At 43.2% G+C, this 12,924-nt stretch overlaps 1 protein-coding gene across 1 annotated transcript in view; it reads left to right on the plus strand.

Annotated features, from left to right (window-relative positions):
* Window positions 1-5,694: 5,694 nt before the first annotated feature.
* Window positions 5,695-12,924, plus strand: part of LOC126481468 (transmembrane protein 229B-like) — a 180,137-nt gene continuing 172,907 nt past the window's right edge. Inside the window, exon 1 of the mRNA XM_050105245.1 lies at window positions 5,695-5,783. The gene's annotated coding sequence lies outside the window, so the exon portion shown is untranslated. The remainder of the gene's footprint in view (window positions 5,784-12,924) is intronic.

Raw genomic sequence — 12,924 nt, forward strand, 5'->3', positions numbered from 1 at the left:
AAAAATCGAAGTTTAGCTAAATGCAGCGATGAGGACAAAAACAGGATGCATCAGCGTGAGACCTGAGTTTCTCCTGTCGTATACAATGTTCAAATAAAATACGGGAATGCAGCTGGGTGACCTTGTCGACAATCGCCAACATTTTTACAGGCGTACACACTGTCATTTTCAAGACAAAACTTCAGCACGTAAGAGCTCCGTACGGGAATTTAATACCTCGGATTTCAGAGAAACGCCAGAAAGATATCACACCCACATGCACGCACTGCAAACGCTAGTGTCATCACAAAACAAAGATGAAAGTATCGATGGTGAAATCAACGCGGAGGTAGCATAAAATCTGTCCTTCTGTTGTTTTTGACAAGGGAGAGAGCAAGATTCCATGCAGAATTTAAACAAAAACCACCATCTCTATCTACACTCCTGGAAATTGAAATAAGAACACCGTGAATTCATTGTCCCAGGAAGGGGAAACTTTATTGACACATTCCTGGGGTCAGATACATCACATGATCACACTGACAGAACCACAGGCACATAGACACAGGCAACAGAGCATGCACAATGTCGGCACTAGTACAGTGTATATCCACCTTTCGCAGCAATGCGGGCTGCTATTCTCCCATGGAGACGATCGTAGAGATGCTGGATGTAGTCCTGTGGAACGGCTTGCCATGCCATTTCCACCTGGCGCCTCAGTTGGACCAGCGTTCGTGCTGGACGTGCAGACCGCGTGAGACGACGCTTCATCCAGTCCCAAACATGCTCAATGGGGGACAGATCCGGAGATCTTGCTGGCCAGGGTAGTTGACTTACACCTTCTAGAGCACGTTGGGTGGCACGGGATACATGCGGACGTGCATTGTCCTGTTGGAACAGCAAGTTCCCTTGCCGGTCCAGGAATGGTAAAACGATGGGTTCGATGACGGTTTGGATGTACCGTGCACTATTCAGCGTCCCCTCGACGATCACCAGTGGTGTACGGCCAGTGTAGGAGATCGCTCCCCACACCATGATGCCGGGTGTTGGCCCTGTTTGCCTCGGTCGTATGCAGTCCTGATTGTGGCGCTCACCTGCACGGCGCCAAACACGCATACGACCATCATTGGCACCAAGGCAGAAGCGACTCTCATCGCTGAAGACGACACGTCTCCATTCGTCCCTCCATTCACGCCTGTCGCGACACCACTGGAGGCGGGCTGCACGATGTTGGGGCGTGAGCGGAAGACGGCCTAACGGTGTGCGGGACCGTAGCCCAGCTTCATGGAGACGGTTGCGAATGGTCCTCGCCGACACCCCAGGAGCAACAGTGTCCCTAATTTGCTGGGAAGTGGCGGTGCGGTCCCCTACGGCACTGCGTAGGATCCTACGGTCTTGGCGTGCATCCGTGCGTCGCTGCGGTCTGGTCACAGGTCGACGGGCACGTGCACCTTCCGCCGACCACTGGCGACAACATCAATGTACTGTGGAGACCTCACGCCCCACGTGTTGAGCAATTCGGCGGTACGTCCACCCGGCCTCCCGCATGCCCACTACACGCCCTCGCTCAAAGTCCGTCAACTGCACATAAGGTTCACGTCCACGCTGTCGCGGCATGCTACCAGTGTTAAAGACTGCGATGGAGCTCCGTATGCCACGGCAAACTGGCTGACACTGACGGCGGCGGTGCACAAATGCTGCGCAGCTAGCGCCATTCGACGGCCAACACCGCGGTTCCTGGTGTGTCCGCTGCGCCGTGCGTGTGATCATTGCTTGTACAGCCCTCTCGCAGTGTCCGGAGCAAGTATGGTGGGTCTGACACACCGGTGTCAATGTGTTCTTTTTTCCATTTCCAGGAGTGTATAAAATCACTTTAATTCCAACAGCTTCCTTAATAACACTATCCCAATAGTTGGAAGTGCATCTCAGAATCTGCGTGTTATATTCCATACGATGGACGTCCATAGGATGACCAGTGCCAAGACAGTGTTCAGCAATGGTAGATTTACTCGGCTGTTGTAAGCGTACGTGCCGTTTATACTCAGTACACCCGTTCTTCAAGGTCCTGATAGTCTGACCAACATACGACATGCCACAACTCCAAGGAATACGGTAGACACCCGCCTTACGCAACCCAACGTCACCTTTTACGGAATGTGAAAGAACCCCGATCTTAGATGGTATTGGAAAAACACACTTCGCATCATGTTTCCGGAAGATACGGCTAATCCTGTTCGGAATTCTCCCTGCGTGAGGAGAAAGATGCAATAGACTTTGGAGTCGCCTTGGTATTATCACCACTCATCCGATGCACATTTGGTCGATAGCCCAAACCGAGTCTCATCTTTCGCTGTACCCACTCAGGCGAAAGATGATATCTAGTGGGCTAACTCAGCTGACAAACTCTCAGGGTTCTAGATGACATGGGCTCTGTGAACCAAGGTACGAAGTACACCTTCACGTTGAGCAACTATCAGCCTGCACATATAAGTCAATATGAGTACGCTTCCTACGAACGGCATGTCTCGACGTACCGCCCATCTCGAAAGTGGACCCCATAGTTCTCAGGAAAAGGAAAAAATATAGTGCAGTCCTGTGTCTTGCTTTCAAGAAAATCAATTAGAAATCGCTGTTAAGCACGGAACTAGAACTTTTTTGTGGCTATTTAGAAGTCGCCATTCGTCTTGTAAAATATTAAAAATACTATATTTCCCTGGTCTAACACCCCACCCCCCACCCCCTCCCCCCCACCCCCTCCCCTCCCAGGCTATCGTATGGGCACCTTTGAATGCTCTGTAGCGGTTCTTAGAGTGATTGCATACAGACATACGTATCACACGTAACACATTTTCCGCTGGTTAACATCGTTGGTTCCGTATAGTATTTCCACCAGTTCCCGCTTGACTTCACAAGCTAAATAATGATTCATAAGACATCATCTTCGTCAGAGATCTATAACCACTTCAATAGTGTTAACACTGCTTGGAAATAAAGAGTAGTGCCAATTTTAACAGATGGTTCAAATGACTCTGAACACTAAGGGACTTAACATCTGAAGTCATCAGTCCCCTAGAATTTAGAACTACTTAAACCTAACTACCCTAAGGACGTCACACACATCCATGCCCGAGGCAAGATTCGAACCTGCGACTGTAGCGATCGCGCGGCTCCAGACTGGAGCGCCTAGAACCGCTCGGCCACGGTGGCTGGCCCAATTTTAACCTATGATGTCATGGTGGTTCAATAATTTTGTGCTGTCTGCTCATGAACTAGCTAATGTTTGCTACTCTCCCACACAAGAAAACACTAAGCTGTTTTTCGTTTCTTGTGCTCATGTAAACTTAGGTTTTATTGAAGTATTTTCAGCAGTTGGTGTGTACTGAAAATCTAATTGCACCGCCATCAGGTGCTACTAAAATGTTTATCACTCCTACTAGTATCGACTGTTATAAACCACCATCATGTTCAAGAAAGCTTTTAGTCACAGTACCCGTGTGGGATACACACGTGACGTCCCGCGCCTGTCTACACAAACATCAAATATATACACTGACAGCAGAACTGAATAATTAGCATTGAAGCATTGCTTACAACATCCATTTGCTTCAGACATCTAACAGTGATATTGTTCCGACACATTACAAGTTTATACAGGATGGAAGCATTGAATTCTTGCATCATGTACCTGATATTATTGCTTGATTTACAGCAGTCGAAACTGACAGCAACAATAAATGATTTCTTAGCACCTGCTAGTGGTGCAATAGGATTTTAGTATTGTTGAATTGTTACTTCTACTTCCTGTTTTGCCGGCCGCTGTGGCCGAGCTGTTCTAGGCGCTTCAGTCGGGAACTGCGCTGCTGCTACGGTCGCAGGTTCGAATCCTACCTCGGGCATGGATGTGTGTGATTTCCCTAGGTTAGTTAGGTTTAGGTACTTCTAGGTCTAGGGGGTTGATGACCTCAGATGTTAAGTCCCATAGTGCTTAGAGCCATTTGAACTTCCTGTTTTAAACGGTAACTGAAGCGAAACGTGTGTAAAATTTCTTTTTATAAATACGCCTTTATATAAATATCTGACGTGACTTGGACAAAATTAATTGCAATGTCTTCTATACACCTGATGTTCCTGGAAATTTTAAGAGACTAACTCGGCCAGAGAAATTCCAAAACGTTCATGTCTTCCAAAATGAACTGTAATTGGACTGTACACAGCGTTAGTTTCATATTTCTGACTTTCTTTCCTCTTTCAGTTTTTTGGCAGCATTAGTTTAGTAATTTAGTTACATATTTCAGAAATAATTATCGCGGTATTTCTTATATGGTGTAATGCTACACTGTGCACAGGCTATATAGTAATTTCTTTTTGTGTGTTACTACATGGTGTCAGTTGAATGATTAGTATCCAAAATGGCAATTCTCTCTTTGTAATGAACAGGTAAGTGCTCTCACGATGCAAACTTCCAATTCGTATTGTACTAAGTCACACAGACAGTAGAAGGTAAATGAACTATTAGTTTCATGTAACTTGTAGCGTTTTTCCATTAGTTTAATAAAAACAACAGGTAAACATAACAGAGACTTTGTTCATCAATAGTACATTCCCCTTCACTTTTTACAACAGTCTGCCAACGCTGGGATAACTTTTCGACTATAGAAATCACATGGTTTTGAGGCGTAGAACTCGTCGAACCATGTTCGGAGCGCACTTTCATCCGGAAAGGAAGTTCTTGGAGAGTGCGGGCGGGCGTTATCGTAGACTAGCATCACTTCATGCATTCTTCCTGGTTGCTGTTCCGAGATTGCGTCTGCAAGACTTCTCTGTTGTTTACAATAAATGGCACCAGTGATGAAAACCTCTGGGAGTTGCTGCTTTGTCTGAGCTCAACCATTCCTTTCTTTTATCTCATTGCCAGTAACGACACAGGATAAGAATGATCGGTGTTGTTCACGAGCCAATTGATGACGAGCAAGTAAAAACACGCAAATGGACACCTGCTGATTTTTGTGATTTTGGCTTAGAGCATGTCGTATCCATACACCCGATTTTTGAACCTTCCGCATTTAATGCAAATGTCGCACTATGTTAGTACAATCACAATTCATCATATTTCTCGAGTGGATCATTGTGGATTAATGCATTTCGACGATCTTCATCATACCCTGAAGGTCTTCCTGAACGTGGATTGTCACTAACGTCAAAAAACTCTTCTTTAAAACGAGGAAACCGCTTTCTTGGCGTGCCCTCTCCGATGGAATTATCCCAATGCCAGTGTGGATAATGGCAAATGTTTCCGGATACCTCTGCTACTGTCAGTGCTCTATTGAACTGTTGGAAACTTTCCGATTTCTCCGCTTGGTACTCCATTTTGTAGCGTCCATAGCTCTACATACTGCCTGCCGATATCAAACCGACAGTCTGTTAACTCATGTGGCAACAGTGAACCACAAATAAAAAACGACAATCGATAATAAACCCATAGCAATTGGAAAACAAACACGCTACGAACCTATGAACCAACCGAAAACGTTACTACACGGCTGATTTTTGAGTCGATCTCCGTTGTGAACAGAGATCACTTGCTGCGAAACACTGTGTTGCAATACGATTAGCAGAACAAAACACTGTCGCCCGTTCCAACTACGCGCGAACCGCGAGTAGCGCTCGTGTCGGTCAGCTGGTCGCCGGCAGAGCCACCAAGCGGCCGTCGCCGCGGCCGGCATCATGGCGGCGCAGCGCGGCGTGCGGGCGGAGCGACACTGCTGCGGTGGCCACAGCCGTCGCCACGGCCGCTGACTGCTCAGGTAGGTGCCGAGTGCGCATGTGCCACAAGCGATCTCGCCGGGAAAGCGTGGTCTCTCGCGGAAATAGCTCACGTGTGTGGTACTCGCCCGTTCTCGGCCAGGTAGCACCCGCAGCGCCGCTGAAACAGTAGCAGGTGCGGCTCATTGATTGCTGCCGTGGCCCTGCGAACCGGTGAGGAAGCCGACGACATGACGGCACAGCAGCCCCGACCGTCGCGTTCTCTGATAATATAGAAACGCACGATGTTAACTGCCATGTTCACAGACTCTGGTTCCTTCTGATAATACAGTCTCCTACCCCTAAAAACAAAAACAAAACATTGAAAGTAGTGTAGAAACTTTGGTACAAGCACGTCGGAAACCCATAGCAGCAAAACTAATTTACAATCGTTGAAACTGATTTTTTCATATCTGTAAAATACTTAAGTAGCGGAGTATGTGTTTAAGTAGGAAATAACATTTCGTCGCCATTATTTTTTTTTCTATTCCTACTGCATGAAATAAAAGGTAAAATCTACATTGTTTCATGGATGATGTTAGATGTTGCTTAAATAACAGGAATAACAAAAATATTAAAAATAACTATAATAATACATCAGCATAAAATGTTAACTTCAAATCATTAGTAACGACAAAGAAAAGAGGAAGAGGTCGCCACGGCATAATGACGGGAAGCAGATAGGAAAATCAAAATCACCAGAAAACTATACATGGGAAGCAAGACAACTGAAAGAGTGTTTCAATATTGCCGCGTATACGAGTCCTAAAAAAAAGAATACTCAAAAAAAAAACGCAAGCTTCATCTGCAGCTGAAAAGTTATGAGTTAGTACCTCTTATGCTGTATTTCTCAAAACAGCTGATACTGAACAGTAAGAAATTATCAAGCAACAACAGTAGAATGACCTTCAGGACTGAATTACCTACGCAATGACCTGTCTGAAGAAAGTTTAATCTGTAACTGTCAGAAATATGTAGGTACCTCATCAATACTTCATCGACATGAATTACACTGTACGCTTTTCGTCGATAAGTGTTTATCAATAATTCCTTATGTAATCTCCAATCTAAATACAGGGAAAGCGATAACTGAATGGATATACACGTCATTATTGTCCTCTGTCTCACAGGTTCTTTGGGAGATCAAGCCTACGTGAGGAATTTGAAAATATAACTGAGACGTTTCTCAAGTTCTTACCAATGTACCAAAAGCAATTTACGTCGGATTGTCATTCTATGAAGATAAGCAAATTAAAAATTTCTGGTTCTGTCTTTCAGGGAACTTAGTTCTTCTGTCAACGGCTTGGGCGAAAAGTAGAATTGCTACTTTGTTTTGAGCAACTAACCCCACACCAATCGCAATTTTCTCTGACATTTTCTTACTGTTTGAGCAAACAATAGTGAAAGTGATGTTCTATTTTCAACTGCCCATACTCAGAAAAATGATGAGATGGTAGAGGAAAATAGATTCGTGTACTACCTAAAATAACTTTCTGTCAGAATATTTTCTTATCTACCATCATTTCATCCTGTGCCTAAGTAAGCAAGAATTGTGTTGTTCGTTTCTTCGCATCGCTACAATTCAATCGGCCAACGACGAATTCTGCTGTCAGCAAATAGGGAAAAATGCCAGGGTTCAACGTCCTGTCGACGTCAAGATCCTTAGAGGCGATATATCTGATTTATTTTTACGTCCTGCGGCAGTCATTTTTGTCTATATAAAGCAAAAGCTCCTATATGACATTCTGAAGTGTTTTAACACGTCTGCTGATTTCTAAGTTCTTCGTAGCCTCACTGTCGAAACTCACTAATCGGAAAAGCACAGTTTTACTAAATTAGCCATAAAAGCTCTCTCCTGGTATAGTTAAGACAAACGACGGGACATTTAAATCATCAATGAGGTACAAAAATGGCAAAGACGAGAGGTCGCTCTTCGAGAGGAGCTAGATTCAAATAACAGCCATCTTTCGTGATATTCGTTAACGTTTCAGGCCGACATAGCGTTACGGTGTTTTTAAGTCAATATTGCATCCAACAACATCTGACTATGGTGTTTGCTGAACACTTCAGAGAATTTCTATTACTGCTACTTACAAATGTACAACATCGCTAATGATGTTCTACTGGCCTGTTCTTTCTTCTCGTGAACTTCTTCCTTTATAGTACTCTTCATTACGAGATTTATTTGCCCACTTAGTCATTAAAACTTATTATAAAGCATTACAGTTTAATCTGCTCCACTATGCATGTTTCATTTCTACGCAATTCAGTACTTCAGACTAACATTAAAGGTTTTTCAGAAACCACTACACGTCTCTGGAAAACCTTTTTCGATTTTTGAAACATTCACGGTCGATTAATGCTCAATGTGTCTTTAAATTGTTTAAGGTTCTAGTTTAACGGATGCCTTCATGATTCTCTGTCAGTATTTGGTGTAACTCGCGTTCTTTTCCTACACACACTAATCTTGATATTTTCACTTCTGATATTTTCCTTGGTTCGTTCATCTTTTGCCATATTGCTTTCTACACAGCAGAGAGTTTTTCATTTCTTCTAGTACTGCAAACCAACTTGGCTCACGCCGGTCTGAACCCCAGATCATGTAAGAATTTAAAGGTCGAAGAGATCTAATTATTTGGCTCCTGCACCCAAAATTTTTCTTAATCCATCATCGAGGTCGCAATCTGCTTTGTCGACATGAGCTCTCGAAAACAATTACGCTGTTATCCTCTCCAGTCTTTAGGTTCAGCAGTTCTCTTTACACTATTGTACCATTTGACATCCCTTCCATAACGGCTTTCTAATTACCTAATGTTATTCAGTTCGATAACATTTCTAAGCCTTCATTCTTTTCCACGTCTATACCTCCTACGACCTTTTGCATTTCTTTTTGCCCCTTTTTTTTTATTCCGCTTGTAATAGTATCCTTTCCTTCAAAGTTTCAAACAAGTTAAACAACAGTGATTATTGCGTATCTGCCTGACGTCCTTAATGAAATGATTTGTCTTTCTAGAACTTTCACTTTCATTGCCCTATTTAGTTTACCTGCAGCCACTGTAAATTATTCTTCTGTTTCTATAGTGTACTTATATTCCTCTCTAACCTTGAACATCTTGTTTTTCTTATATTGTCGAAAGCTTTTTCTACGACTGTAAATATTACGAAATACTCTTGACATACTTCTACTCAATCACGAAAGGTGAAACAATGCAACATATACTTTCTGAACACGCCGTCGTGTCGTCAGCTGTAAACCTGACGCACCCATGTTTAGAGATGGAAGAAAGATTAGCGTTTGTCGTCTGATCGACCGCGATTTCAGAAGGCGTGGAGCATACATTGAAATCTGGTGACGTGTGTAGATGCAGATCGGCGGTTTCGTTTTTATACTGCCCATCGTGACGTTTGGCTTAAACGATTTAGGGAAACCACGAGAAACCTAAATTCGGATGGCCGAAAGAGGTTTTGAATCGGTGTCTTCCTGAATGAGAAGTCAGTGCTCTTACTACTACACTAACTCATTCGGTCGCTGATCAAGGCTTTCCGAGTTCTAACAATGACATACTACTGCTAATTAGTGGGAAATTACCGTGAAGACCATTGGCAGACTGAGATTTAATAGCAAAGCCCTAGGAAGTGTAGTTCTCCAAGGAAGATCACTTACAAAATTTGTGACAGCAGCTGACAATGTAATTAATGGAAACGGAACGCCGCAGCCGCATTTTCAAAGTATTTATTGTTCAGACGGCCAGTTTCAACGCTTCATCTTCAGGTCGTGTTTATGAAAAATGGCTCTGAGCACTATGCGGCTTAACTTCTGAGGTCATCAGTCGCCTAGAACTTAGAACTAATTAAACCTAACTAACCTAAGAACATCACACACATCCATGCCCGAGGTGGGATTCGAACCTGCGACCGTAGCGGTCGCTTGCCTCCAGACTGCAGCGCCCAGAACCGCACGGCCACTCCGGCCGGCCCGTGTTTATGAAAAAACAACTTATGTTGTCACAATGCCTGTGTCTAATAACTTAATTGGTGTATAAATAAGATACCACAACTACTTAAACATGGTAAAATGAACAAAACTCAACCAAAGTATCCCGAGAGTGTACACATAAATACATAGAAAGGCTTTATATAATTTTTTTTACAGAAACCTGAGTCATAAAATGAATAAAAGTACATGAACATAAAGACACAGATTAGAAAAAATTGTCATAGTAATCATGCATGTGGAGAATACGGACTCTTCAAGGTAACTATTGGAATACTTTAAAAGTATGTTGTTTTACACTCTTATCCATTTTATGAGTCAAGTTTCTGTAAAAAAATTACATATAAATATAAAGCCTTTCCACGTATTGGTGTGTAACTCACAGGGTACTTGGTTGAGGTTTTTTTTTTTTTTACGATGTCAAAGCGATTCTGGTATGTTATTTTTACATCAGTTAAGTTATTAAATGCAAGCACTGTAACTATATAAGTTGTTTTTTGGTAAACAGGACCTGAAGATGACGCAAATGTAGCTTCTTTTGAAAATACAGCCGTAGTGTTCCGTTTCCGTTACGCAAAATTATTCGTTAGTCTTGGCCGCTACCAAACTGGATGAACGGAGGAAATATCGAAAATTCAACGAAGAGTTGTGCAATCAGTTACGTGTGTGTGCAGCCAGCATGGTAGTGTCACAGAGCATACAACACATTCAAACGGCTGACGCTGGAGTGAACGCGCTGTGCATTTCGGAGAGCCTCTCCCACAGAATTCCAGGGGTCCTACATTCCAGTATGGTTCAAGAAACACATTACTGTTTCCGACTCATATTGCGTGGAACGATCAAGAGGGAAAAGTTAGAGTAATTTGATAGTGGACATAGCGATAGCGACGATCACCGTAAGTGTAACAAGGAGATGTTATTGTCTGTGTTGTGAAAATTTTTGTCAGTTTTAGGGAGCTGTAAATTAGAAATTCTTGGACGAACTTTACACAGACTATTTAGCACACCGTTCGAATTAACGCATAAACGTGAAGCAAACTACAAAGACAAAGACATACGGCAGAACCACGCATTAATAAAAATCAAACTGAGAAAGAAGTTAAATAATACAATTAGTGTATTCAGAAAGCCAGATTCCACAAAGTGACCGAAGCGGAGAACATACGAAGATCATTTCGTAATTCATGGCAACTATGTTATGTCGTGCGAACATGTGGCGTCGCTGTAATCGGACACTTTCAAATTCCCGCAACAAACAGTACCTAAATCAACCGACAGATTGCCACGGCTCGATACGAGCGCCTGAAACATTCAGTGTGAGCTCGGCCGTGCTACAAGACGTATGTAAACAGAGTGAAACAGCGAGCATACGTGAAAATTGCCTTTGTCGCCGACAGAAACGCTACTCAGTGTCATGTGCGGAACTACGAACAGCTGTTACTGACAGCGAAAACGTCCGGGATTTCTGGATAATGAAATCATACTGCATGATAATGCTACAGCCCACACTGCAGACGTCATCAAGAATTGTGTACTACGGTAGAGTTGGAGATTCACCCCCACCCATCCTACTCAAATGACCCCCAATCCATTCCACTTCGACCTCATTCCAGCTTTGCAAACAGGGCGGATATGGCTCTAAGCACTATGGGACTTAACATCTGAGGTCATCAATCCCCTAGACTTTGAACTACTTAAACCTAACTAACCTAGGGATATCACACACATCCATGTCCGATGCAGGATTCGAACCTGCGACCGTAGCAGCAGTGCGATTCCGGACTGAAGGGCCTTGATCCGCTCAGTCACAGCGGCCGGCCACGGGGTACAAATTTATGGCAATACTAATGGCATTCAACGACTGCCCCATCATCGGCAACGCTGTCTGGATCCACTGATGGACTATTTTGAAGGACAGTGATTGATTCTGATTCATTTTTGTTCCGTTTGTACTCATGCACAATGAATTTGCATAGACTTCCAATGTGTGAATTTCATTTCACCCTTTGTCTCGACCTCATGTACTGGAACCCTATTGTATGTTGGCACTTACATACAAAGTGCCTTACCGGTTCAACGCACACGGTGAGATTACAATGTTGTCGCATTATCGTAAGATATACTATAGTTGTTCATAACTTATGGACTGACTATCTTCTTAGGATAAATTTCATGAAGCGGATAAAAGTCTATCGCGTGACAAATTTACCTAGATCTGAAGAAAACTTTGATGTACTATAAAATATATATATATATATATATATATATATATATATATATATATATAATAAGTGAGACGACGACGTGGAGAAAAAGGGAGAAGAAGGACTTCGAAGCATTCGCACTGGTACGTCGAAAACAAAACGTGCGAAGAAACAAAGGAAATCCAGGAAAAGACCCTGTTAGCAGTTGTACGAGAAAAATTAACGAGACACGGTAATAACATGGTATTAATATATCCGAACGGCAGTGTTCGAACCGGTAGCAATAATAGAGAGGAAAGTTGCAGAGAAACACAATTATAGAAATGAGTAATATGGTTTATTAAAGAAATGTGGGTGCAGGCAATACGAAGAGACTGGCGAGGTATAGATTGTTCAAATGGTTCAAATGGCTCTGAGCACTATGGGACTCAACTTCTGAGGTCATAAGTCCCCTAGAACTTAGAACTATTTAAACCTAACTAACCTAAGGACATCACACACATCCATGCCTGAGGCAGGATTCGAGCCTGCGACCGTAGCGGTCACGCGGTTCCAGACTATAGCGCGTAGAACCGCTCGGCCACCCCGGCCGGCGGTATAGATTGTAATAGGGTTTGTCAGTCTGATGAAGAGGCTAACCATTACCTGTACAAGGGAGATATTTAGCACTCATGTTAGACAAATAAACAAATCCAGTTTAACAATACATAGTAAGTGACTGATCTAAAAGAAACGCATTGCTCTGCAGCAAACACTCGTAAGACAACGCTCATGAAAACTGTCAAATGGTTCAAATGGCTCTGAGCACTATGGGACTTAACATCTATGGTCATCAGTCCCCTAAAACTCAGAACTACTTAAACCTAACTAATCTAAGGACATCACACAACACCCAGTCATCACGAGGCAGAGAAAATCCCTGACCCCGCCGGGAATCGAACCCGG

Source organism: Schistocerca serialis, chromosome 5, assembly GCF_023864345.2.
Source record: "Schistocerca serialis cubense isolate TAMUIC-IGC-003099 chromosome 5, iqSchSeri2.2, whole genome shotgun sequence".
Classification (NCBI taxonomy): domain Eukaryota; kingdom Metazoa; phylum Arthropoda; class Insecta; order Orthoptera; family Acrididae; genus Schistocerca; species Schistocerca serialis.